This window comes from Pinus tabuliformis, chromosome J (assembly GCF_031772625.1).
Source record: "Pinus tabuliformis cultivar Carrire ecotype Pingquan chromosome J, CPIR1, whole genome shotgun sequence".
NCBI classification, from domain to species: Eukaryota; Viridiplantae; Streptophyta; class Pinopsida; order Pinales; family Pinaceae; genus Pinus; species Pinus tabuliformis.
The window spans coordinates 1124737991-1124758118 of NC_142295.1; positions in this window are offsets into that span (position 1 = coordinate 1124737991).

Sequence of the window (20128 nt, forward strand, 5' to 3'; positions counted from 1 at the left end):
TAACTAGGAAGTCTCAATTCCAACAGCATTTACCCTCAAAAATGTTCAGCTTCTAACCTCTCTAGCAACTAGCCCAATGCCTCAATTTATAGTGCAGAGGAGTGAAGTTACTAGGTCCACCTTCAAAGGGATAGAGCCCTCCTTCAAAGGGATAAGCTCCTCTCATCAAGGGATTAGCTCCTTTAGTTATGGGATGCATGAACCACCTAGGAGTGAACCATCCACGTCAAGGTTCCTTCTAGAAGCGTCTAGAATTAACCCAAAGTGAGTTTTTAAGAATAAACTTGCGCCTTTTTGACTTTCACAGGGGTCCGCACCCACTCCTTTAGAGACAGAGCAGGCAAGTCCACAGGTAACATGACCAAGGGGTGCGGGACCGTAGGTAATGGTAAGAGAAAGTGCAGAACCAGAGCTTTATTGATTTTCAAAGACTTTCTCTCATTTTTAAAGCTTGACATGAAGAGTTGAGGTTTGAGACTTGCAAAGGAGGACAGTATGAGTGGTGATAGACCCACACTGACTGCAGAAAGTCATGGTGACAATATTTTGTGTAACAGATTAGGTTAGTTTTCTTTCTAGCTGGTGTGTTTTAGATTAAAAAGTGTGCTTAGTTTAGAGAGTGTTTTCGTCATTATTCCTGCTTATCTTGATTTTACTCTAGATATTGCAGATGTCGACATCTCTCCAAACATACATTGGTTTTGCTGATGGTGCTTATCGTAATACACGGAACATTTCTTCTGTAGCTTGGGTCATCTATTCACCCTCTGATGAGTTGGTATCTATGCATGGGGTAAGCCTCGGTCAAACAACGAACAACATTGCAGAGTATAGTGCAGTGATTGAGTTATTATCTAAATCCATCTCATTCAGGATTCAGAGTTTGATTGCGAGGTTAGATTCTGAACTCGTTGTGTTACAGCGTAATAGAGTATATACCATTAGAAATCCAGTATTATTGAGATTATTTTTGAGAGTTCGTCTCTTGGAACGTGAATTTGACTATATTGAATATCAGCATGTTCCAAGATATTTAAATACATTAGTAGATGCAATTGCTTCTCGAATGTTAAGTAGACATTTGCAGTAATCAAACAAGTAAATTTAAAAACATCCCATAATATGTTTTACAAGATAAGCCGGTAATAGTGATATAGCATAGCATAGAAGTGTGTCAAATATACATCGTCTTCGATCATAGATTGAAAAACACCTTATGATCAGCAAAAATGATAGTACAAAAAGCAAAAATGTCATATGAGTCTACAACAGGCGATCATCCTATCACTGGTGATGATCACGATAAGAAACCACTATATGGGCCACCCTTCAAAGGAACCTCCTGAAAGGTCCTGGGACCCCAACAGGGAAAATTTTAAGAACCCCCCCTAAATTTACATGTATAATAAATGGGCGAATCTCCATGGTATATAGGAAAAATGGAAGGTGATTTTATCAATAATATGATATGTATATATAATTTTTTGGCGAATCTCTCACCAGGCATGGCAAATATTTTACTCAATTATAAAATCTTGTGTTTATCGAATACACAAATGAAATCATTGCATTTATTTAAAATATCTTTTGAAATCAAAATTACTGAAATTACATATCGATAACCTAATGGGTGTAGGATAAAATTCACCTGTGCCATTCACAGAAAGCATGAGAAAAAACCTAATACTATATATAAAACCAAGAAAAATTCAAATTCATCACTTCTAGGGACCTCGTAACCACCCTGCCAATACAAAAGTATGTTCCTGTTTGCAATTAGAAAAATTACCCAAATTAGAATCTGTTTACTCCAGCATATGTTGGAAAGTTATAGAAGGATGACCAGTGCAATCAATCCATTCCTTTTAGCCCTGGATTTGTTTCAGTTTAAAACAGAAGTATACAAATATACTTGTCCAATGTCTATGCTTTAAACATTCACCTTAAGATGTTTTTACAATATAATTTCCTAAGTCTATTTAATATCTTCATTATCATAAAAACCAACCTATATCCATCTTAACTCCACATCTACCACTCTTAGGGGGAATGAAATCTATTTATCACTCTGAGCACTTGGTAGACCCAGAATTAAGATGGATCTAAGATGATAGAATTTCCCCTTTAAATAGTCTATGCTCACATGAATACCATGGTATTACCATGGGTCAATACCATGGGTTATCATAAACCTGGAGCTTAAAAATTACTATTAGTAATTTATAAAAATTAATAAAATTAATAGTTGATTTTTATTTTATTTTTTGTTTTAACCAAGCTAAAATGTTTAACATACATTAAATTACAACATCCATTTTTACTCTTGATCGGATCAAATATTTTTTCACTCTATGCTAGTTTGCATATCACGATATTTGATACCTCGGGGGTTAGTAGATCCAGAGTAAAGATGGATCTATGCTGGTTTAATTCCCCCATTTAAATAGGCTACATTCGAGGTGAATACCATGGGTCAATACCATGTGCATTTTTATTTTTATTAATACTAATATTAGGGTTAATAATGTTTTTTTGCATGGTATTAATAGCAATCTAGTCCATGGTATTTGTCCCATAGTATTTTGCCCATAAGTTTCACCTAAATATAACGCATTTTTTGAGTGTTCATAAATATAAGGTGACTTATGGAGTAAATATAAAAAAATGTTTTATTTGCTTACCATACCTCTCGTTTATTTATATTTTTATTAATTTACCATACCTCTTTTACAAATATGGTATTTGGCCCATAGGAATCACTTAAATAAAACCTCTTTCTTGAGCCTTCATAAACAGAATGAGGGTTATGGACTAAATATAAAAAGAGGTTTTATTTATTTACCATGCGTCTAGTTTATTTATATTTTTATTTATTTACCATACCTTTTGAGTAAGTATAAAAAAACGTTTTATTTATTTACCATACCTCCACTTTACTTATATTTTTATTGTTTACACCCTTGCATGTATATAAGGTGACTTATGGAGTAAATATAATTTTTTATTTATTTATTTACCATACCTCTCATTTATTTATATTTATATTTATTTACAATACCTCTCTTATAAATATGGTATTTGGACCTTTGGCCCATAGGATTCACTTAAATAAAACGTATTCTTGAAAATGGGCGAATGGATTCACTTAAATAAAACGTATTCTTGAAAATGGGTGAATGGAAGGTTGTAACTCCTAATTTCAAGGGCTAAATTTACCTTTTTTACCCTCTCCCTTAAAATAAGGTGGGCTATTTGAGGTGATTTGTAAAAATGTACTATGGTACAAAATATTCGCCCACTAAAAATTTAAAACCCCTTAATTTCGTCAAAGGGCGAACATTCGCCGCTAAAATTTTCTATGGACCCCAATCACATAGCGTTGTAGCCTAAGAGGAATGTCATCTATGCTGGTCTCTGGAATGTTTGCTGTCAAACACTCTAGATGGTTTTCCAATTCGGCCAGGGTCTCTGTAGATTCGTCCCGTGGGGCTGGTGCTGCTGCAACTGGCTGTTTCCTCTCATAGGGCCAGAGAGTGGCTGGTCGCCATGGACCTACATCTGCATTTGAAACTTTTTACTATCAATTTTGGGACGATTTAAAAAAAAAAAATTAAATTAGAAAATGTTGAAAATGATTTTACCTGAGTCATCCCATTGCTCTCCTGGTGGAAGAGCCATGTCTGGGTCACCACGATAATCCATCCCAGCATAAGGAAAATCCCCAATAGCAAAAACTTGGTTCTCCAACCAATGAAAATACTCAGGAGGAAATTGAACAACTTCTAAACCCTCCTCAGGATGACGGGCCATAACTGCAACCCAACGCATCAGTTTGGGCTCTCGGGGAAGTCCAAATCCAACGGAAAGATGTTGTGGGACCAACATTGGGACCCTCTCTAGACCAAATCTCACAACTAAGAAACCATATCCAAAGTTCTTCAGTTGTCTGTTCTTTGCTCTAGTCAGTTGGCCTTTTACATTAGCCAACACAGCTTCGCACCAGTTGAAGATGGTGCCCTGAAAGCAGTCTATTGTCATCCGCATTTGGGATCTAGTGGCCACATGTAGTGCTGCGCTTCCGCAGAGCCTGGTAACAGTAAATGAAATCACTTTGAGTTCAGGACGGGAGATGGTTTTGATATCAATCCCTTTGTCTCTGGTTTGGTCGTTACAAAACTCCAGCCGGAGGCTATCGACAGACTGGCCACCTGGCCTAGCCCCGAATAGAGTCAAATGTTCACCTCTCTTAGGAAAACCAGTCAAAAAGTAAATGTCTTCAAGCTCCATTTCGAGTTGGTGGCCACCAATAAAGAAACACTAGTCCTGTACATTCCACCTATCTACCAGCCACTGCAAAAAGTCCACGTGGTCCCTCATGCCAGGTATGGTCCAGAATTTGAATAAACCGCATGCCTTCAATGCATCAATCGAAGGTTGATGATTAATCGCGGCAAGGTCCACATCGTCGTGCTCCCATTCCCGCCAGTCAAGCATGATGTATACCCTACATTCAATAAAAAGGTGGATTAAAACATTTAAATCAAAGTTTTTGGGGCGGAATTTGAAAATTTTAAGTTTGAAAACCTATGCTGCGGGGACCGCACCCTCTATGTTAGAGACAGTGCGTAGGTCCGCACCCAGGATATACAGCAGGTGTGGGCCCCTGACTTTTTTCTGCATGCGAAAAAGTCGGGGTCTGCAGGTTTCCTATGCTGTGCCTATGGACCCCCGCGCGCGGGTTTTTAACCTAAATATTTCCTAAAAATGAAAATAAAACCCTAAAAACAAATTTCAAACGGATGAAATGCAAGAGTAAGATGATGTGGATTACCTGGAGGTGACGGTGTTCGATTCCAATGGACGGATTTTCCGCAATCTTCACAGGAAGTTTCTTACCAAAAGCTCTCTTTTCTCACTCTGAAGTCAAATGGTAAAAATGAATTTACAAAAGCCCTTTTTATAAGCTTTTTTGAATAAATGAATTTTTAATTTGTTTATTTTTTACTTTAAAGAGGTAACTTTTGAAGCATTTTTATTTATTTTAAACAGGTATGAGTAATGTTTGAGTTTTTGTGCAGGATAATAGATTTTTCAGGAAAAATTGGTCATTTTTTACAAAAAACATTAGAGTCACCTTTAAGCTCTTTTTTGACTCCTAAAACATTAAAAGATTGCTAATTTTTTCTTTTTAAGCTCGTTAAAATGGAATTAAAAAGACATTCCACTTACAACCCTTTTCTGACCATAAAGACATGAAAAGATTGCCGGATTTTTGTCGTTTCAAGTTTGATATTGGTTATAAAATGACGTGTCATTGATCACTTTTTTACTTTTTTGGATCAGAGACACTAATTATGAAAAGTACTCCTTGATCGTAATGATCAAGCGGTTCTCTCAAGTATTATTTTATACTTTTTCAGGCTTGGGAGACACAAATTTATGAAAAAGGACAACCATGGAGTTTTCTTAAGTTTTTCAGACTCCCTAAAATTGAAAAACACCAAGTTTCTCCTATACTGGACTCGTTAAAATTTAACAGTAAAGGACCTGTTCAATTACAAATAGGAATGGACCACTCCTTCTTAGGGTTTGAATTTAAACTAAGTTGGACTCATCCGAAGGATGAGCTTATAATCAAGCAAATGTTATCCTCCTCAAGCTTGTTAAAAATAAAGAGGTACTTGCCAGAAATGGTTGGGGAAAAGAGAGGAAAATGAACCTGTTTGGCATACTTTGTGTCTCAAAAAAGCATTTAACCACTCTTGAACACGACACTTTTTATTCACATGGGTTGGAAAATCCTTTGCCTAACAGTTGATCAAACCATATTAAAAGTCTTCAGCCGGTTTCTGGGTATTTACTTTGGGTCAATTGTCACCAAACCATCTGCTATGTCGTTATGTGCTCAAGAGGTCAATGCGAATAAACCATTCATCTGCAAAATATCTATCATCCATCTTGACCATCCCTGAGTCAGTCCTTGCAACTATATTTCTTCAAACTTGATCTATGATTTCGTGTTGTGGGCTTGCCTATGATCTAGAAATCGTCAGTACCTTGGAATCTGCATGCCTCAATGGCAGGTTTCTCGCCTTTGACGATAGGTTGCATCATTGACCTTTGATCAAAGGATTCTGTGACATGTTCGACATCAACACATTTATTCACATCTCATGGATTGTACTAAGTACTTTGAGAGCCATTGACATTACTGGTGGTTTCTCTCACACTTGTTAACAGTTTACATCATTGACTGGTAATCAAGTGGTTTCTACCATGTTCGACTTCGACACATTCATTCACATGGATAGAATCGTACTATTTCGGGAAGTAGAAATCAAGACCCTGGATCTAGTTTCCACCATCCAGGCTGCGAGGAATTTTGTATTCATTATACAGTGGACTATTCATAAACAGATGGTTGCGCCCATACTGTGTCTACATGTGTCTATACTTGTGATGTATTACAAGATCATTCCTATATCAGAGCAGTTTAGTTAGTTTTCTAGTCAGTTTTGATCTGAGTATGGGAATGCCTACCTTAGCAATGATATGATCTCATATATATATTTTGTATTGAATGTTTTTTACAGGCTCCAACCAGGCTCTCCACAAGATGATCCTTGAAATGATAAAGTACTTCACTCTTCTTAGATGATAAATGAAATCCTCATCTACTACAGACTTCGCACTTTAGGGGGCAATCTGTTACACAAAATATTGTCAGCATGACTTTCTGTAGTCAGTGTGGGTCTATCACCACTCATACTGTCCTTCTTTGCAAGTCTCAAACCTCAGCTCTTCATGTCAAGCTTTAAAAATGAGAGAAAGTCTTTGAAAATCAATAAAGCTATGGTTCTGCACTTTCTCTTACCGTTACTTGTGGTCCCGCACCCCTTGGTCATGTTACCTGCGGACATGCCCGCTCTGTCTCTAAAGGAGTGGGTGCGGACCCCTGTGAAAGTCAAGAAGGTGCAATTTTATTGTTAAAAACTCACTTTGGGTTAATTCTGGACGCTTCTATAAGGAATCTTGACATGGATGGTTCTCTCCTAGGCAGTTCATGCATCCCATAACTAAAGGAGCTAATCCCTTGATGAGAGGAGCTTATCCCTTTGAAGGAGGGCTGTATCCCTTTGAAGGTGGACCTAGTAACTTCACTCCTCTGCACTATAAATTGAGGCATTGGGCTGGTTGCTAGAGAGGTTATAAGCTGAACATTTTTTAGGGTAAATGCTGTTGGAATTGAGACTTCCTAGTTAAGCTCGAGAGGAGAGATTACATACCTTTTGGCTTCTTTGGGAAGAGAGTGAAACTTGTCAAAGTAGAGGAGATTCTTGCTAGACCCTGGGAGGAGCTTGTATAGCATCAAGGCACCAAGGTTGTAAAGTTCTTCTTTGATTAAAGTTAATACAATCAGATTCCTTTTTCTCAATAAATTGTCTTATATGGTTTATTTCATGAATTCCTTGATCATCATGATAAATATGTTTTATTATATTGGCTTTTCAGATGCTATTTGATATGTGTGTTTGTTTGTCATTGCAGATTCTTTACAAAGGAACTCATTTGGATCAATGGAGCATGGCTTCCACAAACTAGCACTGGACCCAAGGTAGACCTAAAACATCTACTAGCCTTTATTTATAAATTTCATATTTAGAGAAAGATAGAATTTGTTTAGTTTGTTTGTCGCTAGATATCATTAGATACTAGGGAGGTCGGTCTTGTCTGCAAGAACGACTTATCTAGCCGACAAGGAGATCTAAGGAGGTCCATAATAATCCACTGTCTAGGCCTTAACCGCTTCACAGGTTTCTTCTCGTCACCAACTTTTGACACTGGGTTGTGTATGATTTTACGCTCCCTAAAAAGGCAACTTCTTTGTTTCAAAGTAAACAACCACAACAAATTATCGATATGCCTTCCCCCATGGTCCTAATTGAACTATAAATTCCTTTACGGCCTCTATGGGGAAATTAATTGAGTTCAACTTAAGGATGCTTTTAAAGAGTCTTACTTCACTTAGGGTGTGCCAAACAAAAATTCAAATAAACTAAGAACAAATATTGCGAGAGGGCATACACTTTGAACAAATTTTAAATTAATTTAGTGAGTGATTTTATGTGTGTGTAAGGTGAATGGTGAACATACAAATTGTTTAAATTGCAACAATATGGATATGTGGTGATCTATTACAAATCCTCTTATTGAAACTATGTGATGTTGTTCCTTGCAGAAATGAAAAGATGTGTGGGTAATGGGTTGCTTACTCTTCCTAATTAAGTTATGTGAGCATATAGGGAGATGGAAATATGATGCTTTGAGAAATGTTTTGGATCCCCCATAGGTTCACTAAATGGTGTAAGGGGGGAGAACCTACTCTCTTTATTACTAACACCAACTCTTGGTCCTAAAATAGAATTGGTTGCAGAACAAGAAAAAATGTGCAGATAGGGGGTTGCTTGCTCCTTCCTAGTTAACAAGGAGAGTGATGAATTTCTAATTAACAAGTAGATGGTAGGTACTACTTTAGAAACGTTTAGAATCCTCCATAGGTTCACCAAATCATGCAAGGGGGGAGAGCCTACTATCTTTCTTAATCACACTGCTCCTAGTCCCAGCTTACAAAATTACATGACATGATACTGATGACATGGATTGCATGATGACATGGAAATGTCAAGCCATTCTTTGTTGTTGATTTCTTTGTGTCTTCTTAAAAATATGGTGGATGTTCTTCTTCTTCCTCCACCTTATGACTTAAAGATAAGGAGTCTTCAATGTGGTCTTGATATTTCATCTTCTGTTATAGTCTGGTGTTCCTTCATCTTCTTGCTTGATGATCATCTTATCTCTTAAGCTCCTTAGGTGTATTCTAGCATGTCCTCCTCCTCCATCTCCTTCTTCATCATATTTCCATAGCATGATAGAGTACCTACATTTCTAATCCACTCATGATAAGATAACATCAGTATGATAAACCCCTAGTCTAATATCTTACATGACGATCCACTAATTGAGCCGGAACCGAGTGGTAGATTGAGGGAGGGAGAGGCTCAGAGACTGTGTAATTGCACAACTCAGGCAGTCATGGGTGAAGCTTGAGCCTTGAGACTATGGAATGTGCAATTTAGGCTAGATTGGGTAGGCAGATTGTGTAGTTTTAAGACTCAGTGAGCCAGGTTGAGGGGTTTTGCATTGTTTCAGCCAACAACATAGTTTTGTGAGGTAGAGAAGACCTGGCAATTACACAATTATGTGTTTGGAATCACAATTGTCATTAGACCAAAACCCATAGGTCTTAGTCAATGATCACATCACCAGAGATAAGGATCCATGAGAGGTGGTTAGTCCATTTCATGAAACACACGGAGAGCATTGGTTTATCCAATGTCCAAAAATATCCCCCCCAACGTGAGTCAGGTGTAAAACAAACTCGTGACCTGTGCTCTGATTCTACTTGTTGGGAATCATGATTGTCGTTAGACCAAAACCCACAGGTGTTAGTCAATGATCGCATCGCCAAAGATAGGGATCCATGAGAGGCGGTTAGTCCATGTCATGAAGAACACACAAAGAGTGTTGGTTTCTCTAATGTCCAACATTATGTAGCTCATGAGCTCAAGGACTAGGCTTGATCTCAGAGACTACGCAATGCGCAGTTGGGGCCTGGCTGGAGGGCTCAATTTCAAAATTTTGGGGATCAAGCTAAGGGATTGGGCATTGAGACTGTGTAGTGCGTAGTCCTGGGAGGTAGGAATTGTGCATTGTTTAGTGTTAAGAGGCAAGGTTATAGCTTGAGGGTTGTAATTGCGCAATGCGCAGTTCAAGAGGGTAGGATGAGGCTAATTGACTGGAGATTTTCTCAAATTTGACTAAGTATGTGATCGTTGAAGCTGATGTGAATAGTGATAAGACTTGACTATGATCCCACAGGTGTTAGTCAATGATCGCATCGCCAAAGATAGGGATCCATGAGAGGCGGTTAGTCCATGTCATGAAGAACACACAAAGAGTGTTGGTTTCTCTAATGTCCAACATTATGTAGCTCATGAGCTCAAGGACTAGGCTTGATCTCAGAGACTACGCAATGCGCAGTTGGGGCCTGGCTGGAGGGCTCAATTTCAAAATTTTGGGGATCAAGCTAAGGGATTGGGCATTGAGACTGTGTACTGCGTAGTCCTGGGAGGTAGGAATTGTGCATTGTTTAGTGTTAAGAGGCAAGGTTATAGCTTGAGGGTTGTAATTGCGCAATGCGCAGTTCAGGAGGGTAGGATGAGGCTAATTGACTTGAGATTTTCTCAAATTTGACTAAGTATGTGATCGTTGAAGCTGATGTGAATAGTGATAAGACTTGACTATGATCCCACACTTAGAGTAATTTACAACACAACATAGATCATCTATAACACATAAATACATACTTCCCTAAGTGAGACAACCTTTGCAATAACTTATGACAAGTGTGACACTAAAGATACACTTTGCGAGAATGGTGACGACACTTGTGCAACAGTGCTTAAACCTTTGGAAATGAGTGTGATGCATGTTGACATGGTGATTACAACTCATTAACGCAAATATTTCCCCTTAAAACACACCAAGACTAGCTTTTGTGCGTTTTGTGACACTCCACGTGCCAAAAGATGACATTTACTGTATGAAGAGAAAAGGGTGAATGTAACAGCCCTAGTGAAAATTCCATGTAATAAAAGTTAAAAAAACATTAACTACGGATGGATGGGACACTTATTCCAAGATCAATGTCGGGTAGGACATCCTAGTGTGTGTTCATTTGATTTTTTATGGCTAAGGAAATCAGAAAAGGCAATGGCTAAGGCTTTGGAAAGGAAAAATGGTATTTTTGACACATTTATTTATGAAACTAATGGAAATTAGGAGAAAAAGGAGGTGAAAGGTCACAAGTTTCATGTGAGAAGGAAAATGAAGGAAAATAATGGAAAATGAAGAAAATAGAGTCCTCATCCATAAAAAGGCTTATGAGGATTAGTTGGTAGCCTTTTGTCAGTTTAGCTTTGGAGCTCTCCCATTATTCTCTCTCTCATACTATTAAACACTTAGATTTTTCTTGGAGAACTTTGGCATTGGAGCAAGAAAGGGAAAGAAGCCAAGAGGAAGCAAAGATCAAGTAGGGAAAGGCAGGATCAAGCAGCTACAACAGGCTTGATTGTAGGTATCAACTTGCATGTGTATTTTCCTTGCTAGATTTGGCATTCATGGGATTGCATGTGTTTCTTTTCTAACATGGCATGGGTTTTTCTAGGTGTGATAGTATTTTCAGCCTAAACTTTCCATTTCCTGATAGATTTGATGAGATGGGTTATCTCATGCAGTTTATGTGGGATGGCCAGATTGGATTTGAAGCTGAGTGGGGTGGATATCTAAATTGACAAATACATGGTGGTAGTGGTCACTGAACCGGACTGAGGATGCACGAATCCACTAGCCTAGTAACCCTTGAAATAGACTGTGGGTTGTGGTAAAGCCAGATTGTGTGCCTCGGTGGGCCTAGGAATCCTTGTTGGTGAATGGTGGGATATGCGTTAAAGCCAAGAGGTGGATTTTCTCTCTGTTGGGCCTAGTGATTCCGGGATGGAATGCACAATAAATACTGGAGAGTATGTCTCGGTGTAGGGCATAGTGATCCCTAGATTAGATTGTGGATGCACGATAAAGCCTGAGAGACTAGGAGGCACTAAAATTCCTCACGGTGTAGGGGAAGAACTCTGGTGGCATCCACATTGATTGGTGTTTTTGATGTGTTCTATGAGGTCCCACATTCATGCTTGGAATATGGCATGGGGGTGATTGGCTGAAGAGAGACTTGGCTCAACCAATCTATGGTCGGGTGGAAATTGGTAGTCCCATCTCCAGTTTGTTCATTGCATTGATTAATAAAAAATTCATTCCATTGATTTTCATGTGTAAATGTACTGGTGTATATATGAATTTTGATGGCTAATATGTTTATTGTAATTATGTTCTTATTATGTTGGTTATATGTTCATTTTATGGCAGAAACTATGTTTGGCTCTCAACGTGTTTTTACTTGCATTTGAATGGATATTGTAGCTATGACCTAATAAGTGATAAGGCAGAAAATGACATGAGGAAACAATGGTTCATGGTGATTATCAGATAGGTAAGAGATCCCTCACTTAACTTTGTTATTTACACCTGTGGGTTACATGTCGATGATATGTTTGATGAAATCCATGCCATGGCTAGTAGATGTTTCGCTAATTCCTTCATCAACTATTTACTTTTGCATCATTTTTTCCCTATACTTTAATTAATTTTGATTTTTCATTCCATTATGGGTAGTGGCCTGGACAATGGGCTTGAAAAGGTGGCTCAAATCCTAGAGATGTTGGCACAAAACTGGAAAGTGTGGACCACAGTCACTGGTAGGCAGGCCTATGAGAACGAATTTGATCTATGGTCACTCCCTTGCCCATAGCATGAGAGAGACTAAGCCTTAAATTGTCCAAAACAGCAGTGGGACCCAGGGACAGGTTGTCAGAGTGGCTGACTTGTCTCTTGAGGGTTCTATTAATGGCATTGGATGCCTGCATGTGATGTTCCATCAATTCCACTTCCTTAAGGTTACCTATGGGGTCGAATCTGATCATAGTAGCCTCTCGTCTCATGTTTACCCTAGTTGGCACGGTTACTTGGGTGGATGTGGGAAGAGGGTATTACAGAGTGGTATTAGAGCATAGGTACACTCTCAGACTAAATGGGTTGAATGTGTGTCGATCATGCATGCATGTCAGTTTCATGTGTGTCCCTTACACGTATATAATTGTTGCATTTTCTTGATGATGGATTAGTGTTTTAGTATGGTTATCATGCAAAATTTGATGTTTATTTCATGAAGAGTATTCAACATGAGTATGTGACTCACTATATATGGTTATTTGTCGCTTACATGTTGATTTTATGTCGCCTACTTACATCCTTGTATGTTAGGTTACATTTTGAATATTTTGATTACATGCATCAGTCTTGTAGGTTGATTACAAGAACTGATTGATTATGTTCGACTACATGCAGTTATTTGTATTTGTAGTTGGTTAGGCATTGCTTATGCATATTTTCAGTTGCAAGTAGAAATGTGTACAATGGGGTAATGGTATTTGCCATGCATGAGGTCATAACATGCATTATTGATATGGACTTGAATTGATGATTGGATCCTAGCTAGAGTGATGTTTATGTGTTGATTCATTTATTTGTGCATGTCTATACATTGTTATGATTATGGTATACACGTATCACACTGATTTGGTGATCTTGCATACAAGCTATCCTCCATAAGCTATACTAAGGTATGCCAATTTATTGTGATTTGGTTTATCTCACACATTATGCATTGCAGGAAGAAAGAGATCAAATGGATAGCAAGGTGGTAGACTACGCAAAATCTCCCTATTCATCATATGAGCACCATGATGTAGGGTATACTTCTGATTTGGTCGATACACTGAAGATCATGAAAGATGAGATAAAGATTTCTAGGGTAGATACTGAACGGATCATACAGGCACAAGAGAAGTAAGTAGAGGTTATTGCTATACTACTTCAAAGTTTGTTAGAATTGCAGCGACAAGTGCCGCGTCATATCAGCCATGCACATGAGGATGGGAATAATGGAGCATATGGCAGTAGATCTCCTTTAGACACTGGTCGGATAGATTTCACACAGTGAGATATGGCAGGTTGTTGGACACTCTATAAATGAGGGACGATGAGTACAGGTATTATTTTAGTTTTGATTGTGATAGACATCATGATCATCATCGTTATCATCCTTACAAGAGGAATGACAGGGGGTACTTTTCGGATGAATTCAAGAAAGAAAAACCACCTACTTTTGATGGAGATGTGAAGATGTTGGAAGATGCAAAGGCTTGGATGCTTGGTATGAACAAATTCTTTGAGTTGCATGAGTACATAGATAACATGAAGGCCGAGATAGCTATCTTTAGCTTGAAAGGTAAAGCATATATCTAGTGGGAAGATGTTAAGCGGGTTAGAGACATCAAGACAAATGACTTGAGTTGGTGGGAATTCAAGAGGCTTTTCAAGAAGAAGTACTTGTTAGAAAGGTACTACGACAATAAGGCTAAAGAGTTTTATGAGTTAAAGATGGGGCCAATGACAGACAAAGAGTATACAACCAATTTTCTTGAGCTCTTGAGGTATGTGTGGTATCTTACTGATGAAAAGGCTAAAGTTCATATATTTGTCAGTGGTTTTCCATTAGCATTGAGAGATCAAATTGAGTATGATGAGCCTCGTTCACTTGAGGAAGTCATTGGCAAACTGAAACATTGCTATGAGAAATCAAAGTGTAAGAATCAATCTCAGCATGGATGGAAAGGAAAAGACAAAGGCATAGGTAAATGGCAGCCTAAGAGGACAAGGCTTCAACATGTAGATGGGAAAGAAAATGTGGCACCACAAAAGAGATTTAATGTAGCTAGACAGGGACATGCGCCATAGCAGCAACAAAAGCATAGAGGTGAGGGCACTAGTTAGTTGGAGTGTTGGACGGTGAGGAGAACCTTAGGAGAGATTGTCTACATCATCAGGGTGGAAGGCCTAAGATATATAGTGCATAGGAGGCGTAGATTGTTGGGGATGTTGGTCAGAGTATTCCATGTAACTATGCAACAGTGGACAATGGAAAAGCAAAACACTAGGAATTTATCATTGATATGGACGGTAACCTTTGTGATCAAGTTATTTCTATTTTTATTCACCCTAGATCTAATTATAGCTATGTTGTCCTAACTTGGTGGATAAGTGTGGGTTAAATAAGGAGTTGCATGGAGAGTCTTGGTTAGTGCAATTGGCTACAGGTACGAAGAAGTGAGTTCATCATCGGGTAAGATCTTGCGCATTTGACTTAAATGGTATGCCTACATCAACACATTTGAATGTATTATAATTGGGTTCATACATTATGTTATTGGGCATGGATTGGTTGTATCTTCATAGAACCAAGGTTGAATGCTATGACAAAGCTATTGAATGTGTTGATGAAAATGGAGAACCAAGGGTCTTACAGGGTAAAAAGAAAGCCATATCAGTTAGGATTGTGACAAATATGCAAGCAAAGTGTAGCCACGGGAAAGTGTGCAAGCTATTTGTAGTGCACATTTCTAGTGATAAGGATAAGGAGGTTGGGGATGCAGATGTGTTGAATAGGTAACCAGTGTTGCAGCAGTTTTGGGATGTATTCCCTGAGGAAATTACAGAGTTTCCACCTCACAGGGAGGTAGACTTTTCAATTGAGTTAGTACAGGGGCAGCTTCAGCATTGATAACACCTTACAGGATGAGCACACCTGAGTTGGTTGAGTTAAAATTGTAGTTGAAGGAAATATTGGACAAGGGATACATTACGCCAAGTGTATCACCTTGGGGTGCATTGGTCTTGTTTGTGAGGAAGAAAGATGGCACCCTTAGATTATGCATTGATTACAACCAACTCAACAAAGTGACTATCAAGAATAGGTACCCTTTGCTAAGGATTGATGACTTATTCGATCAGCCAAAGGGATCAACAATGTTCTCAAAGATTGACTTGAGATATGCATACCATCAGGTACGCATCAAAGAGGAGGACATTTACAAGACTGCATTCAGGACCAAATATGGGCATTATGAGTTTGTTGTGGTTCCATTTGGCTTAACTAATTCTCCAACTACATTCATGTGTTCGATGAATAGTGTGTTGCATCCATATTTGGATAAGTTTGTTATTGTGTTCATTGATGATATAGTAGTATATTATAAAAATGAGGGAGAGCATGCTGAGCACTTAGCAACAATGTTGAGATTGTTGAGAGATGATCAGTTGTATGCTAATCTAGACAAATGTAGTTTCTTTCAGACTGAGGTGCACTACTTGGGATATGTTGTCTCCAAGGAAGGAATTATAGTAGATCTAGAGAAGATAAGGGCCATCATGGAGTGGGTTTCTCCTAAGAGTGTGGATGAGGTGAGATATTTCATGGGTCTCACGGGCTATTATATGAGGTTCATTAGGAACTTCTCACAGATTTCTTATCCCATTACATCATTGCAGGGGAAAGGTAAGAAGTTCAAATGGACTGAAGAGTGTGAGGCTAGCTTTAAGTAGCTCAAGTAGTTGCTGACACATGCACTAGTGCTACCGATTGCAGATCCATACAAAGAGTTCGTAGTATGTATAGATTCTTGCAAGAGAGGAGTTGGTGGAGTTCTTATGCAGGATGGACAGGTGGTATTTATAAGTCTCAGAAACTAAACAAGCACGAGCATAACTACTCGACGCCTGATCTTGAGCTAGTAGTGATTATACATGCACTGAAGATGTGGAGGAACTATCTTCTTAGCAAGAACTTTGTGCTTATGAGTGACCACATTAGGTTGAGGTATTGGCCATGATCAACAAGTTTGACTTCGAGATTAGGTGCACCAAGGGTAAAGAGAACAATGTGGAAGATGCTCTCAGTAGATAGATACAATTACATCACTTGGCATTTATGAGCTCTTATGGGACAAATTTACAAGATAGGATCTTCCAAGTAGGATAGCAGGATGTCAGGTATATGGATATTGTTCACAGATTGCAGCAGGGTGATAGTACACATATAGGTGCAGGTGCAGGTACATGTAGTGGTGAAGGTTCAGGTGGTAGTATAGGTACATGCATAGGTATAGGCGCAGGTGCATAGGGCATGGACTATTGTCTTACAGCAGAGGAATTGGTTAGGTTTCGAGACAGGAAATATGTATCGGATAGTAGCAAGCTCAAGAAGGTGATCTTAAGGGAGTTTCATGCCAAACCTTATTCGGGTCACCCAGGTTATCAAAAGACACTCATAGCAGTGAAGAGATATTACTATTGGCCAAATCTGAAGAAGGATGTAGCAAATTTTATGGTGAGATGTTTTGACTGTCAGTGAGTGAAAGCAAAGTGCAAACATTCAGGTGGACTGCTATAACCGATCACTATCCCTAAGTGGAAATGGGAGGTCATTTCCATGGATTTCATCTTATGGTTGCCAAAGACAGTGAAGTAGCATGATTCCATCATGGTCATTGTGGATATTTTAACAAAGGTTGCACACTTTGTTCCACTGAAGTCTACATTCTCATCTAGTGACATGGAACAGGTAATCATCTGAGACGTGGTTAGACTACATGGTGTCCCAAATGAGATTGTGTTAGGAAGGGACACAAAGTTCACTTCCATGTTTTGGAAGGAGTTATTTGTAGGTTTTTTGTACTGAGTTGGACTTCAGCATAGCTTATCATCTGCATACGAATGGACAGGCAGAGAGGGTCAACAAGATATTGGAGGAAATGTTGAGGATGTATGTGATGCATCAACAGAGGAAGTGGGAAGAGTATCCCCCTTTGGTCAAGTTTGCATACAAAAATAGTTATCAGGAGTCACTGAGGATGATTCCTTTTGAGGCATTATATGGGCAGAGTTGTAACACTCCCATTAGTTGAAGTGATCCAGTTAGCAGGGTATTGATTGGACCCGATATGTTGGCAGACATGGAACAAGAGATGCAGGTGATCAAGAAGAATCTCAAGGTAGCACAGGATAGGTAGAAGATTTATGCATATAGGAACAGGTTGTTCAAGGATTTCCAGGTTGGGGAACAGGTGTACTTGTGCATCAATCTGAAGAAGAGATCCTTGCGGATTAGATCATGTGCCAAATTGGCAACATAGTTTTGTGGACCCTTCAGTATCATTAGGAGGATTGGGCTGGTAGCCTATTAACTTGCATTGCCTCCGATAGTGAAAGTCCATGATGTTTTCCATATCTCATTGCTTAAGAAGTATGTTAAACATGTTGATCATGTAATTGACTGATCTGTATTGCAAGTGGAATCAAATGGAGAATTCTAGCAAGAGCCTCAATTTATATTGTAGAAAAAGGTGTTCTTGCTCTGGAACCAAGAAATCGAGCAAGTTAAAGTGCAATGGAAGCACTTTGGACCTGATGAAGCTACATGGGAGATGGTGGATCCGATGCGGGCCATGTATCCTTCCTGGTTTTCTGGTTTGGGCAAATCATCTTTGATATGGTGGTTTGGTGATTGCTTATGGTGGTTTAGTATTTTCTTATGATGGCTTGGTATATGCCTCATGGTGGTTTAGTATTTACTTATGTTGGTTTAGTATCTGCTTTATGGTGATTGATATATTCTTTATGATAGTTGATATATGCTATATGATGTTTTGATATATGCCTAGATATGATATTAGTATATGTTTGATATATGTTTTGGTATATGATTTGGCATATGTTTTGGTATATATATATCTATATATATATCTATATATATATATATATATATATATATATATATATATATATATATATATATATATATATATATTGATGATGTTGCTATATGTACACCTGTGTATGGATGTAAATATCATAACGAGCTATGTTATAAAGCCCCACTACGCGGTATGGGTGTCATGTTATTATGCTATCATGTGGTTATGTTATCATGATGTTATGATGTTATATGAGTTGTAACTCAGCAGGATGATCATTGTAAATATCGTAATGGGTTTTGTTATAAAGCTCCACTATGTGGTATGTTTTCATGTTGTCATGATGTTTTGTCTTGACTAGATCTTTCATTGTAAATATTGCATCGAGCTGTGTTATAAAGCTCCATAAGCAGTATGTCTTCTTTCAACAGGTTGATGAGGTATATGTGTGATTGAACACCAAGGATGGTGTCCTACAAGGGTGGGGGGGTTCTGTAACAACCCTGGTGAAAATTCCATGTAATAAAAGTTAAAAAACAGTAACCACGTATGAATGGGACACTTATTCCAAGCTGAATTTTGGGCAGGACATCATAGTGTGTGTTCATTTGGTCATTTATGGCTAAGGAAATTTGAAAAGGAAATGGCTAAGGCTTTTAAAAGGAAAAATAGTATTTTTGGCACATTTATTTATGAAAATAATGAAAATTAGAAGAAAAATGAGGTGAAAGGCCATAGGTTGCATGTGAGGAGGAAAATGAAAGAAAATAATGGAAAATGAAGAAAATAGAGGCCTCATCCATAAAAGGCTTCTGAGGATCAATTGGTAACCTTTTGTTAGTTTAGATTTGGAGTTCTCTCATTATTCTCTCTCTCTCATACTCTTAGACACTTAGAGTTTTCATGGAGCACTTTGGAATTGGAGCAAGGAAGGAAAAGAAGGCAAGAGGAAGAAAAGATCAAACAAGGAAAGGCATGATTAAGACGCTACAGCAGGCTTCATTGTAGGTATCAAATTGCATGTGTATTTTCCTTGCTAGATTTGGCATGTATGGGATGGCATGTGTTTCTTTTCTACCATGGCATGGGTTTTTCTAGGTGTGACAGTATTTTTAGCCTAACATTGCCATTTCCTGATAGCTTTGATGAGATGAGTTCTCTCATGCAGTTTATGTGGGATGGGCGGTTTGGATTCGAAGCTAAGTGGGATAGATCTCTGAATTGACAAACACATGGTGGTAGTGGTCCCTGAACTAGACTGAGGATGCATGAAGCCACTGGCCTAGTAACCCCTAAAATAGACTGTGGTTTATAGTAGAGCCAAATTGTGTGCCTCGGTGGACCTAGGAATCCTTGCCATTGGATGGCACGATATACAGTAAAGCTAAGAGGTGGATTTTCTCTCCGTTGGGCCTGGTGATTCCAAGTTGGAATGCACGGTAAAGGTTGGAGAGTATGTCTTGGTGTAGGGCCTAGTGATCCCTAGATCAGACTACAGATGCATGGTAAAGCCTGAGAGACTAGGAGTCACTCAAATTCATCACGATGTAGGCACAGAACTCCAGTGTCATCCACATTGATTGGTGTTTTTGATGTGTTCTATGAGCCCTACATTCATGCTTGGAATATGGCACAGGGGTGATTGGCTAAAGAGAGACTTGGCTCAACCAATCTATGGTCGGGTGGAACGTGGTAGTCCCATCTCCGATCAGTTCATTGCATTTATTAATGAGAAATTCATTCCATTGATTTTCATGTGTAAATGTACTGGTGTATATATGGATTTTTATGGCTGATATTTT